Source organism: Manis javanica, chromosome 2 (assembly GCF_040802235.1).
Source record: "Manis javanica isolate MJ-LG chromosome 2, MJ_LKY, whole genome shotgun sequence".
Taxonomy (NCBI): domain Eukaryota; kingdom Metazoa; phylum Chordata; class Mammalia; order Pholidota; family Manidae; genus Manis; species Manis javanica.
In genome coordinates, this window is record NC_133157.1 from 40,461,885 (window position 1) to 40,476,515 (window position 14,631).

General features: G+C 39.6%; 1 protein-coding gene across 2 annotated transcripts in view; it reads left to right on the forward strand.

Annotated features, from left to right (window-relative positions):
- The first annotated feature begins 2,502 nt into the window (after window positions 1–2,502).
- Window positions 2,503–14,631, forward strand: part of LINGO2 (leucine rich repeat and Ig domain containing 2) — a 1,188,155-nt gene continuing 1,176,026 nt past the window's right edge. The window contains exon 1 of one of the 2 annotated variants that reach the window (XM_037020664.2): window positions 2,503–3,081. The gene's annotated coding sequence lies outside the window, so the exon portion shown is untranslated. Of the gene's footprint in view, window positions 3,082–3,619; window positions 3,938–14,631 lie in introns of those variants that run through there. The other variant, XM_073228406.1, reaches the window with a different exon arrangement.

A 14,631-nucleotide genomic window follows, 5' to 3' on the forward strand; every position in this document is an offset into this window, starting at 1 on the left:
TGAAAAAGATTCCTCTGTGGCTGGTACACGACTTCCCACAACATTCCCAGAACTGTAAGACACCTTTCAGGTATTAAATGTATGAATGACCTATTTGCTTTAAAGAGAGCCATTAGTAGCAGAAAGTGGGCTGCATATCAACAGCACCAGGAAAGAAATTTCAAGCCAGAATCTTTTTTGGAGAGGAGTTACCTCTAAATTCTTAATTGTGCTTCACCAAACAAGTCTCTCGGTAACAATTCTTGCCTAACAGTATGCCGCAATTACGTTATTATTAATCCATAGGTTTATGCGATCAGAAATCGTAAGGTAGGTATCTGTTCGCTGGAAAGAGTTTATTATACCTCTTATTGCCGCTTCATTTCAGTACCAGGAACAGTCACTTATTACTTATTAATTAGGAATTAGAAGTAGAACTCAAAGAAGCATCAAACCCTACGACAAGCAATTTACAGATTTAAAGCAGGTTCAAAAACACTGAGAATATTTTCTATTTGAAACGTTGCAATAAGTCAGTATACGAGACATTCTGGGATATTAAATCTAAAAAGTCACTCCTTTTATACACACATAAATGAAATGCCTCTTTATCCTATAGCATCTCACCATCAAGTTTATTATTTTTCTCCTTCCTGCAGGCTCCCCGTGTTAGCTTTAAGTTCTTGCCTTAAGTGCATTAGAAGCAAAGTCGCGGTGTCCGACAGGCGCACTAGACTTTCTACGCGCGTCTCTGAGTAGCCTCGGACACCAAGGCAAGTTAACGGGAGGGTGATGCCGGCGGTCCCCTGGCTCCAAGGGGCAGCCTCGATGGATGCCTGACTTCCTAAAATAGACAGTTTCTCTCCATCTACGCGTGCTCCAGAGTGGGCTCACACTGAATCCGAAGCAGGTTAATCACTGAAATTGGTAGCTATTGGTCCGCAGAATCCTGGGCGCGGCAACTCTCACCTTTGAACGCTCTCGACCTGTTTCTGAGCTGTGAGTAGAGCTGCTAGAGCTGCTATCAACACAAGTCTCATCTTTTGCACCAACTTGTCCTTTTGTTCCACTCTTGCGCCCTCGGCAACCCCACGTTCAGAGTTATGTACGGTCTTCTGGGCAAAGTCTACCGCCTTTCAACTTGAAGTGGACTCCCAGAGCCAGTCAAGAGTCCCTGGTTACAGAAATCTGCCTGGATGGTGACTGTGGCGGAGCGATACTCCCAGCGCCGGCGCAAAGGAACCTGGCATTGTCCCCACGCTGCGCACCTTTGCGTTTTTTCTTCCTGCAGGTCCCAAGCTGTAGAGATTTGCGAGGTTCCCGAGTGATAAACCCGCAGCAATCCTCAGCCTATCCAGACCTTGAGAAGACAGAGTAATGCTCCGCTGGTGTAGTGACCTCGCAGAGTACAAACGCGAACCGTGATAAAAATTAAAAAACCCAGAGGGCAGAAGTTTACTTTCCGTGAGCGATTCCAGCAGCTCTGTGCGGCTAAGACGTAGTCCCGCTGGACGGCGCCTTTCTGCGGAGTTGTGAATGAGCCTGGGGCGATTCTGAGAGCGAAGTCTCTCAGGCGTGGGGCTCCCCAGATGTGCGGCTCCCAGTGGTCCCTCCTGGCTGTCGAGGGAAGAGAAAAGTTGGGACGGGAGATAGCAAGAGACCTGGACTGCTACTCCTGGTGCAAAATCTTGGAAATGGCTGCTAAGGGGGCTAGGTCTCCAGACTCCTTGTCCCTTCCCTTTCTCCAGCTGAGCAGTTCACCTGCTACCGTCCAGTTTACAATATAAGCGTAGAATTAAATTAACCCATTTTCAAAAGCTAGGCGTCACACTTCTCAGGCAGTTCCTCTGGAACAGAATATGCGAGCTTCAGGAGATCTTGCGGGAAATATTAAGAAAGGGATTAGGCGGGAAGGGGTGGGGATGAAAGGGGATTGTATCTAGGAAACGATGTACATATAGGCTCTTCTATTCGAAGGACCACGGGGAGCCCTCAGCTGCCTCGCCGGGTGCAGCAACCACTTAAACGCTCCGGGAGATTAGGTAGTGGCTGCCCTGGAGGGCGGAGATGGGAACCGGGTTTATCTGTAGTCTGGCGTCTTCACGCAGGGTGCCCGGAGAATGACTGGCCTCTAGGAAAGAGCCCGGGAGCCGAGATGCCTGAGAGGGCCGGGGCCCAGGAGATGGCCCAGCTGGCTCGAGGGCTCGCAGCGAGGAACTGCCTGCCAGCAGCAAAGCGTTAACTAGCGAGGAGTGACTGAGCCTTCCGTCTGCCTCGTTGGAATCCCGGCGCCTCAGTGCGTCTCCCGACCGCTCGCTCTCCAGTGGCCTGGGGCCGTAGGCACGGGGCTGGGCGTGCGTGTGTGCGCGCGCGCGTGTGTGCGCAGCCAGTGAGCCGAGCGGGGCCGCCGGGACCCAGCCGCCCGCCGCCCGCCACCCAGCGCCCTCCTCCCGCCTGGTGTCCCTCCTCCTCTCCGCCGCCTCCTCTCAGCCTCCTCACCTGGCGCTGGCCGCCCGCCGCCTGTCGCCCGCCCAGCGCCGCTCGGCCGCAGCTCCCTCCCCTCAAAGTTTCCTCACAGCAGAAACCTTCTCGAAGAGCTGCCCAGGGAGATAGATTTGTGAAGCTGTGTCTGGGGGTGGCTTTTCTTACAGCACCTCCCCGCCTTGTCCTCACCTAATCCGAGCAGAAAGTAGATTTTCCAAATTAAGGGGAGGAAAGGGGGTGGAGTATTATCTAGAGAGAGACACAAGAGAGGAGCAGCCGCAACAGAGAATTTCCGCTGCTTTCCTGCCTGATGCCGGGGAGCTGACTGAGGGGCCTGCAGGGTTAAAGAACATTCAATAGAAAGCCAAGTTGAGCGAGGACGGCCGGGAGGCTTCCGGAGGCCGGGAAGGTTGTCCGGGTCTCGGTTTCCTCAGGCGTGGAGATCGGGAGGCGCCGCCAGGGCGAGGGCTTTCAGCCGCCATCCCCTCCTAATCCCTCGGGAAGGCAGAGCCGGCAGCGCTGGGGCGGGGGCGTCACGGAAAAGCTTCTGGACCTGTGTGTGCCGCATCCTTGGCTTTGGATTTTAAGGACATGAGATAGAATTAACAGCGTCTCAAGGTAAGAAGCAGCGAAACCGCTGCCCGAATTGCCAGGAAGAATTAACTTAAAATAGATGGTGCGGAGGGGCGGGGGGTTAGCCAAGTTAGGAGCATCTCTCCGGGCGTCGCCGCGCGATGGCACACCGCGCTGACGGCTCGGGTGGGCAGGTCGGGAGTCGCCGGTGCCGGCGCTGCCCAGGTGGGCGGCAGCCAGCCGAAGGGAGTGTCCTCATGTCCTGACCGCACACTTTTTGGAACCTGCTGGAAATAGGTATCGAGCTGGGTCGTCTGTTCAGGCTGACATACAGTGTGGATGCGTGTGTGTGTGTGTGTGTGTGGCGAGGCTTTTTTCGTTAGCACTGCAGACCCACCCCCTCGTTGCCATTCAGCACTGTGGGCACTGGCCAGCGCGTCTGGGCCTCGGTAGCCGGTGAGCCTGGCACAGGCGGGCAGGTGAGGGCGGCAGCGGCACCCGGCTGGCCGACTGGGCGTCGCGCGAATCCCACGCCGCCGCCTGGCCGGCTCCCCGCAGCCGGCGTCGGAGCCCGGGCGCCACGGATCTGCTGCTGTTCCCTTCGCTTCCGCTAGAGGCTCTCAGCGGGCGCCGCGGAGCGGGTGGGTGTGGGGGCGCCGGGAGGCGGAGGGCGAGCGCAGGGAGCCAGCGTGCCCGCCGGGTGGCGGAGCGGGCGCGGCAGGGGAGGCAAGCCCGGCTCGGGCGGGGTGCGTGAGCCGGAGTCCCGGCGCGCCTCCTGGCTGCGCGCGGAGAGGCGGGAACGCGGGTCTGAATCCAGGCTGAGCCCAGAAAAGCTGTGCCCTGAGCCGGAGCCACTTCGGGGGTGCTATCCTGGCCCGCGCCCTGAGGGCAGTCCCGGGAGGTAATGTCTTCTTTCTCCACTCTGCCTTCACCCCCGGCTCTGTAAATTCTCTGCCAAATACCCAAGGTGGGAGGGAGTGGAGTGTAGGGGGTCTGTCGGGTCTATATCTAAAGATGCCTTTCAGGCTTGCTCCGTGGATCTCAGTGGAATGTATATTTGAACTAATCCCTAATTTCTCCCGCCTCCCTTGGATATTTGCCTGCTTTAAAAGAAGTTTTCTGCACACAGTGTCGGGTGGCCGGTCTTTGGGCCAGGCTGTTCCGAGGTGAGCGAGGGGGCCCTCTGTGCTCCGCTGAGCTGCAGTGGACAGAGGTGCGGGACTCTGGGGGTGTGGTATGGTGAAGAAAAGAGTACCACACCCTCTTCTCTTCCTTCTCTTTCCTTTTCACCTGATGATGAGGTCTCACCATATAGCATTTTGCCGATTTCTTTTCCCAAGGGACTGACTCTGAGAACAGAGCAAAGCTGCTGAAAGACTTGGAGAGACAGAGATAAGGATGAGAAGTCATGGCCACAATATGAGGGGAGGAAGGAGGGTGAAGTTAAGCTTGTGCGTAGGGAGTAGGTTGGAGGGAGTGCTGGGAAATGGCCTTGGAGTTCAGATTATTTGGTGAAGTCTGATTCATTTCACATTTCACACTGTCTTTGATATAATTTTGCTCAAGCCACTTATAAAAATTTCTGCAAGGTATTGCCTTGGGCACGGTGGGCACTGAATATGTTTTATGTTTGTGTCTAGGCCAAAGGAAAAAAAAGAGTGGGTATTGTGTGTGCTTGATATGATTACACTGTGGCTGTCAGGCAGCTGGAAGTGTATTTATTTTTTGGAGTGCTGTGTTGTGTTTGTGCATACCATATGTGGTCATTTTACACTCAGTAATGCAATTGCAGAGTCCTCTAAAGGTGGCTATTAACAAACATGACTTGTGATATGAAACCTTCTGCGGAATAATACTGAAGAAAGAAAATATGATGGGGGTATAGAATATTCTAGGAATACTGAATAAAAGCCAAGATCCAGCATTTGTGAAATATTGGGCCACATACTGAAAGAGTGAAAAACATTTTTCAGAAATGAAGCAGTGGTGAACATTTGAAAAGAATAGGATGCTCTTCAGTGTACTATCATCATCATCCAGTAGCTTGCATTACCTCCAATACAGTTAGAGTGTGAGGCAAAAAGAATGAAGCACTTCCTGCTGAAAACCAGTGAAATGTTTGTGACATACTGTCAGGTATTTTGCCTTAAGAATTTAAATGCAACGGGTTGCCTACTGATGGTGACTGAAGTAGTTTGGTTATTGTTTATGTGTAGGGCATCTATTATTTTTGATTAAAGTAAACATGTAAGTTAACATTGTATAATAAGTGTAATTTAGTAGAAGTGGAAGCAGGCCAATTTACTGATGCTTTTCAGTCCAGAAAAAACACAGCATGATCTCAAGGAAGATTTATATAAAGTTTGTCATTCATGTATTACATTCACTAGAAGACAAGAATAAATACTTTGGTATCTCAAAAAGGATGGTTTATATTCTAAAATTATACTGTTTCATAAATTTATAAAGTGACAAAGTAATAGCTACTCATCTACATATAGCTACCTGTAGACATAGATGCAAATTATTTATTTGTTGAATTGAATTAACCAAGACAAATACATAGTAAGGGTTCAATTTTCTTACTGAAAGACACCTCTAGAGCTAGAGGAAGATCTACTAGTATTAAAAATATGTGTATATGATATGTAGGAGATACTGTGTTAATCGAATCAAACTGGTGATGCTGGTTTGTAACCTCAAATTGAGTTTTAGGGCTTCATCTCCAAAGGCGTTTTTTTTTTCTTTTTTTCCTTTCTAATGAATATGATTTTCAAAGAGACCAAATATTGAAATGTTCCAGGGATGCCATGGACCTGGAAACCATTTGAGTCCTCTGAAACTTCATGTCAAGAATAAGAAGTGATAGGATGTTGTCACAAATTAATTGTGCTTGATGCTTCGGTTAAAAACTGATTATTGTCTGTCTCTGGTAGTCATTATGGTTGATTTCATTTGGTCTCTAGATATTCTGTGAAAGGACTGTAGGTGGAAATGTTTTCCTGTAGTACAAGGAGAGGAGGTCACTATATGTAAAAAAGCTTGTCAGTTCATGATTCCCCAGCTTGGTTGCATTTTATCCATAAGGCAGCATGCTAGATTAAAAAAAAATCCTTTTTCTGCATTTGCATGAATATTTCCCTCTTTGTCATAGCTATCAATGTATGGGTACATTATTTATAATTTTGATAAGGAAATATGTCACCAAGCCCCTTCCCTTTACGATATAGAGGCTACTTTGGTGTTAAGAACCTTAAAAACTATTTAATCATAAACGATTATATTTCCTGAAAGAATATCAGTGAGCTTAAAAAAAGATGTTTGATAAGGAATGAAAGGAGAATAGGAAAGACAGGTTAAATACCAGGCAAAAGGTCTACCTATCTAACTGCATGTATTTCTGTGGTTTTTTCTTTCAGCAACCATTTTTGTCTGTTTAAAAAATCTCCCTTTCTCCCTTCCTTCCTCTATCCCTCTCTTCCTCTCTCTCACTCCCTCCTTTCTTTCATTATTTTATTATCTTTCTCTCTCTTTTGGTTAAAATATTTTTTTTCTGAATGAAATCCATGCCAAATTATAGGTTTTTCTTTTTCTTTTTCGTTTTACAATTATCAGTCCATAATTATTGTTAAATGGGAGGTAGTTTTAAAATACTGATTGTTCCCTTTATTTTTAAGTGTTACACAGTAAAAACCCACTAGAATGTGGGGTTCAATTTTTAGAGAATACATGTCATCAGTTGATTGTTATCTCTTATGTTATGAATGCCTCTTGTGTCTGGTTGCAACTCCACTGAAATATTTCTGGGAAACATACAAGAATGGATAATAGTCACTGGAGATGGAAGGCTGCCTTGAAAAATGGTGCATTTGTGCTTTAAGTGACTTTTTCCGTGTAGTTTATACTCTCTCCATGTGCATATGGCCAATGTAATCAAGTCTGAAATGTTCATATTAAGCAAATAGTTGAGTCACACTTGTCTGTATATACCTTTTTAGAAATTAGTAATCCATTTTAGGAAACCCTTAAGTCCATCTAACTCTTAATAAATGTAACATTTTTTTTTCATTGTCACTCTGCAAGTGTGATTGATAAATGGTTCTTAAATGTCCTCAGGGAGAATACCTAGTGTCCAAAATCTCCCAAGAGAAATGAATTCAATGCCACCAGGAGGCAATGTGAATAAGTAGAAAAATCATTGAATTTGGTATCAGAAGACCTGAGTTCTACTTCTCTCTTACCACCAATGGTGTCACTTTAGAAAGCTCTCTTATTTTTCTAAAGTTTCGGTGTTAAATTCTGTAAAATGGGGAAATTGAATATCTCCCCACTCTCTTCTTGTATTTAAAATAGAACCACACCAAGGTTAAGCTTTGGAAAAAAGAAAATCAAAACTTTTAGGTGCCAAGTAAATGCAAGGCATTGTAACACATGATGGAAAACTAAATGAAATGTATCTCAAAAATACCTGTAAAACTTCCATAATGAAGCCTGGATGTTGATATTCCTTTGATGAGAGGGTTTTTCTGGAGGAGCTATTAACAAGTGTCATGAAAGTAAAATTTAAATTAGTGTGTGTGTATGTGAAATTATTTTCTCAAAGTTATTAATATAGCACAAACTGAAGCTTACTGTGTGAGACATAAAAAAGGCTATCTGGGCACTTGAGCAGTTTTTAAAGAATTGTGATGATGAAGAGGAAAAAGAAAAGAATAGAATATTTTTGAATAATAAAACAAATGCAGTCCCTTTTTTTTAGCATTCTACATTTTTCTTTTTGAGTATACTTAGTATGACACAAATAGCAATTGCCAATTATTATTGTCATATCAGTTACCCATTTTCTGTGAAAACTTAAAAAATATTTAGCTTTTGAAATGTTGATGCAATGGTTTAACTTGTGAAGTTGGACACAAAACTAATACAATATAGTAGTTTTTGCAATGGAATTTGATGAGGAATGCCTATAGTTTATTTGTCTAATTTTAAATACTAATTATATAATTTCAGGTTATTTTTATCAAGTGAATTAGTAAGAAAGTAAATGGTAGATATTAAATGACTCATTGATTTGAATAAAGTTTTAAGTGCTCCATTGATATAATTATATGCTTTTTAGATAAAACATGAGGCCTGCTAGGATTTGATAGTAGAACAAATCTAGTTGCTTTTCTAAATGTATTCAGTAGTTAATATTAAGAACAGCTTATCTTTACTGGTTACAAGGATAAGTCAGATACCATTTTCTTCCCTAGAATTTTGGTGTCATTGTCAATATAATCCGCAAGTATATTTTCTCTAATAATATTAGTAGAATTAAATACAAACCTAGGAACCTAGCCTAAAAAAAGAATTCCTGTTTTTTTATTGCAGATATTATAGAACATAATATCAAATTGTTTATAAAGAGAGAATTATTGTCTTTACAAAAATCATAACCAAATTTCAGTGTAACAAATATATGCAAAAATCTAGAATTTCTAACACATTTCAGTTTCTAGGTGTAGCATTAGAGAGTTTTTGAAATGGATTCTAAATTGGACTGCATAAGAGGATTTTGTGTCTTCATACAATCTCATTCTATTATAATGTAACTATGGTTAGCTGCAAAATATCTATCTAGTAGCCAGCATGAAGGGAAATAATTAGCATAAAAACTATATTTGCTCCCAGTGTAGCAGGGAAGCCAACAACAGTGCCTTGATGTAAATGTTGATTTTGGTGGGCTTCATTTGTCAAACAGAAAGGGACTTCTTAATTATTTTTTCTGTGACTTTTCCATATATTTTGTATACACACTATAGTATATAGTATATATGTAAATGTATTCCAGAATTAAGCTTTTTATATGTACAGTTGACCATGAGGGCTAGGGGCACTGACCCACCATTGCAGTAAAAAATCTGCATATAACTTTTAACTTCCTAAACATGTTTACTGTTGACCAGAAGCCTACTGTTAACTGGAAGCTTTACTGATAACATAAATAGCTGATTAATGCATACTTTGCATATTATATTATTATATACTGTGTTCTTACAATAAACTACAGAATAAAAAAGGTTTTCTCAAATTGTTGCACATCTCCAAAAATAATCCAATATATTTACTGAAAATAATCTGCATGTAAGTAGACCCATACAGTTCTGGGTTAGACTGCATCCATGTTGTTCAAAGGTCAACTGTAGTATATACGCACACTATGAATATATGTGTGTACATCCTGCTAAAAGCAGTACTTGGTTCTTGTGAAAATATGTTCTTGACTGTCCCCCACTTGTTAAGCATATGATTATGGGTTGCAAATGGTTACTCTTTATGAGTTGCCTTCAGTTTCATTGCAGGTAAACTCTAAAGCCCTAGTTTTGGTCTCAATTAAATTCACATCAATTAGTACTCAAATATTTATTAATGTTGAAGACATTTTCTATTTGATATTCAGGGTTTAATGTGTATTGTATGTGTATTGTTCTTGTTCTCAAGAATCTTGAGATCTTGTGAAGAAGAAAAGGCAAAAGTGGGTGGTAAGCTAACAACAACAAAAAATAGTCTATTGACTCATTTGAAAAATTTTATGAAGTACCTATGGTTCACAAGACTGTACAAAATAATATAGGAGTTGTCTAACCAGCCAGTGCAGAATAAGGTTAAGTGAGAGTGTCCTGGAAAGAATTCATAAAGGGAGATGAAAATAATCTGAGGGTGAGTGGAATACAAATGAGCAATAATATAAACTTCACTAGTAATTTCAATGGAAATAACATAATAGTGAGGTAGTCTTTCTGATGAATTGGAACAAAGATGAAAACATTGATAGATTTCCCATGTTTGTAATGGAGTAGGGAAATAGACACTCACATATGTAACTGGAGACATTGTAAACTGGTTCAACCCATCAGGAAAGAAATTTAAATAATAATTATTTAAATATACAGTCATAATAAACATATTAATTTAAAATTATCTATTAATTAATAAACATTATAAAATTTCATAATAATTGGCTTCATAGTTCCTCTTCCAAGAATTCCAAGTTCCTCTAAAATGCTCTCATGAGTCTGCAAAGATCTATTATGTATGCACAAGAGAAATACATAAACTGAATGGCTTCATATTTTTTAAAGAAATTGTATTTGTAGTTAAAACCTTTCTACACCAAATCAGGTGGTGAATGGATAAACAAAATTAGGTATATCCATGCCATGGAATAATATTCAGCAATAAAAAGGAATGAAATAATGATACATGCTACAATTAGTAAAACCTTGGAAACATTAGGCTGAATGAAAGAAGCCAGATATAAAGGACCACATATTGTATGTTACCATTTATATAAAATATCCAAAAAAGTGAATTTACAGAATTCAAAGGTAGATTATTGTTTGTGCGGCACAGAGAGTGGAGATGGTGAGTAACCACAAGTGAGCACAAAGAATATTTTGAGGTAATATATCCATTCTATAATTGGAATATGGTGATGTTGCACAAATCTATATATTTATTAGCAATCATTGAATTGTTCACATAAAATGAGTGCATTTTGTGGTATATAAATTATATCTCAAGATAGCTGTTGAAAATATCCCAAATTAAAAAAAAAAAAAACAATCCTCCAAAGTCTTCCCACAGAGTAAAACCTTGGCACAGGTGATTTTACTATAAAATCTTTTGAACATTTAAGGAAGAAATAGCACCAATTCTATACACTCTTTTCCACAGAACTGTAGAGGACAAACAGTTCCCAGTTTATCCTGTGAGACAAACATTATCCTGCTATGGGTACCATGAGAAGGCATTAGAAAAAAAAATCTACAGACTGATATCTTTCATGAACATAAATGTAAATAGTATAAACAAAACTTCAGCAAATGTAAATCAACACTATATAGAAAGATACTACATCAGGACCAAATGGGTTCATCCCATCAATGTAATATTGGTTTAGCATTAGAAAATCAATCAATAAATTTCATTATATTAACATAGCAAAAAAGAAAAACTATATGATCATCTCAGTAGATACAACACAATGCATTTGAGAAAATTCAACATTTATTCTTGACAAAATCTCAATAAAAATCTAGGAATATAAGAAAACTTCAAGTTTATATAGAACATCTGCAGTAAGCTGATGGCTGATATGATACTTAATAATGAAAGACCAAATGCTTTTTGTTTATTCTTTGGAGCAAGGCAAGAATATCTGCTTTCCTCACTTCTACTCAACATTATAATGGAAATTCTTGCCAGTGAAGTAAGGTTGAAAAAAAGACCCCAAATTACAGACAGATTTTAAAGGAAGAAGCAAAACTGTTGGTTTAGTAAGAAGATAAAGGGAATGTTGCAGTTGTGGTAAAATCTACAAGATACAGCGTTAAGGAGAAAAATTTGTTTGTAGAACAATTCAATGTTCTGGTAGAACAAGTCTATGGTAGATTGATTCATTCAGCAAGTATTGATTATATACCTCTTTTGTGTTAAGCACTGGGGTAGGCCCTGGGTAATAGATTGTGGGAAGGTGCAAATTTAATCTTTCCTTTGAAAGGCTTACAGGCTGATGTGGGAAAGAACTAATGAGCAACTGAAAGAAACAATCTTTAATGAGACATTGTGCTATATGCATTAAGAAACTTCAGAATGGCATGAATTTACCCAGGAGGGTTGGAGAGGTATGGTAAGAGTTCTTAAAATATATCCTTATTCTTTTATTTAATGGAAACTATGTTGCATAAGCAGTGAGAGATGAGTGAGACTGAGTGTTGTGTGGTTAGGTGACAGGAGGATTAAGTAGTCAGGATCAAGTGGTCGGGGGCCAGAAAAAAACTTGAGAAGATGGATGTCAAGTGGGAAATTTTCCAATGCAGTGTTGTACTTTGTGCAATGTCACTGCTTCCTGTGATCTCAAAATCTTCAGCAAAGCCATACAAGTCTTAGTAACATTAAATAGATTGGATTCCTAGTAGAGGCTGATGTATTTGTGTCATTGGGGCAGCAATGCAAAAGAGTTGTGCTTTTAAAAAAAAGTGTGAATAAGAGGGTACTAGTAGATGTATGTATCGCTGATGTTCCTTGGATCTTTTCTGTGAGTGGCCTTAACCATCTAGTCTATTTACCTATCTTTTAGATACATGACTTCCAACATATCCCCTCCAAGTCATTGTCCTTAAGCACTGGAGCCTGTAGAAAATTGTTTTTGTCTCTGTACATGGCTTTAGTTGATATTTTTCATTGTTTTCCATGAAAACTGATTCTATGTAACTAAACAAGATAATTGGCACTCCATTGCTGTTTTATTCCTAGATAATGTTTTGAGATTACTGAAGAGCATTCTAGAACCTATTCATTCATATGTTAGTAATCTTATTTTTGGAGATGCTAAAATTTGGAAGGAAGCATTTATGGTTGGTTCTTTTCAAGATTCTCACAGGGTTCTACATAAACTTTCAATAAAAATGTAGAATGTCTTTGTCAGAGAAATTGTAATCACAAAAAATTAAGAATTTTGTCATTCACTGCACTTGAAAATATTTATGAACAAGATTGATGAAATTAATGTGAAATATGAAGTGAAATACATTCTACATGTTATTTGTAGATAACATGTTATTTATAGGTTATGTAGCCTAGCAAAGTATTTAGGTCTGGGTGATTGTACTTGGAACTTCTGTTCCTGTTCATCCATCTATAGGAGCACCTAATGTGGATGTTATTGAAGGATGTTAGGGGAACAAGGCTAAAAACATTATTATCTGGCTCAGAAAGGAAGGTTCAATTATTATGTTAATGTAAATTTTGGGGGTGGGTATGCAGTTTGATTCAATAGAAATTAATGAGTTCATATTATAGCTGTAGAATATGGATGATAATCAAATGTTTTATCACTAGTAATGGTAGAAAATCATGGAGAAGTTATTTGCATTTTGGGGGGATAATCATCCATCTTTCCATTTAGATCTCCTCATAGGAGAAGAAAGAATATAGAGTTATCAAGTATACTAATCATTTTGTAAGAATAAAGTACGAATTAATTTAATTAATAATTCACACTAAGTTTTGAGATCTTGGAAACAATATTTAAAAGTAAAATAATCTAGTATAGATAAAACCATTACACTTTTAAAAATTATTATTATTATTATTATTATTATTATTGTTATTATTATTATTATTTTGGTATCATTAATCTACAATTACATGAAGAACATGTAATGCTACCACCTTCACCAAGTCCCCCCCACATACCCCTTCACAGTCACTGTCCATCAGTGTAGTAAGATGCTGTAAAATCACTACTTGTCTTCTCTGTGTTGCACAGCCCTCCCCGTGCCTCCCACACTATACATGCTAATCGTAATGCCCCCTTTCTTTTTCCCTGGTCTTGTCCGTCCCTTCCCACCCATCCTCCCCAGTCCCTTTCCCTTTGGTAACTGTTAGTCCATTCTTGGCTTCTGTGATTCTGCTGCTGTTTTGTTCCAATAGCCAAGATATGGGAGCAACCTAAATGTCCATCAGTAGATAAAGAAGATGTGGTACATATACACAATGGAATATTACTCAGCCATAAGAAAAAAACAGATCCTACCATTTGCAACAACATGGATGGAGCTAGAGGGTATTATGCTCAATGAAATAAGCCAGGTGGAGAAAGACAAGTACCAAATGAAAACCATTACATTGTTTATATATCTGCATGACTTTGCCCTTGACATACTTCTAACTGAAGTAGCTTTTTACAGATTATCTAGGCAAAATAACTCCTTTTCATCTTTAAAGAATTAACTTGGTATCATATTCTCAATAAACTATTACAGAAGCCCTGGACAAAATGCAATCAATCACCTTACCTTTAAAAGCTTATGTTGTTGCATGTATTTAAAAACAGTATTACTTTTGCTCACTGCCCTGTATGTCTTTCCAAACCACTGTGTATCTTGAGGGTAAAAATTATGTCATATTTGTCATTTTTAAAAATAATCTAGAATATAGTCAGTTTGTATAAATTTTTTGGAATCAATTGAAATATGATTTTTAAAACATCTAGGCAGTTTTAAATTATATCCAAAACCATTATAATACTGTTTCTATTGGTAGAAGAGATAATGTTTAATGATTAAAAGTTTAATGATTTGGTTTCATATCCAGACTCGACCACTGACTGCTACTTATTGGGCCTCAAGCAATCTCTTAATCCTATAAAGTGTTAGTTTTCTGACATAAAATATATGTAACAGTGCTTTTCTGCCCTGCATACCTTACATGGAGTTTAAGGTAATAAAACAGATAATGGGTGAAAATAAACTTGTTTACTCAGTACCTGTACAAGAGAAATCATTCCTGAATTAAATATATATTTAAAAGCGTTGATAAAAATAATCTCAAATGCAATAATGTAAATCATTTTTAGAAACAAAATGGGGAATTGGTGCAGAAAAGTAAAAACAAAACCAATCAATTTGAAATTCATTTCTTTCTATTGGATTTTTACTGCTTTTCTAACATTATTTAATCAAATTTTCTAACATTATTTAATAAAAAATGATAATGCATATCATTTTTAGAAACAAAATGGGGAATTGATACAGAAAAGTAAAACAA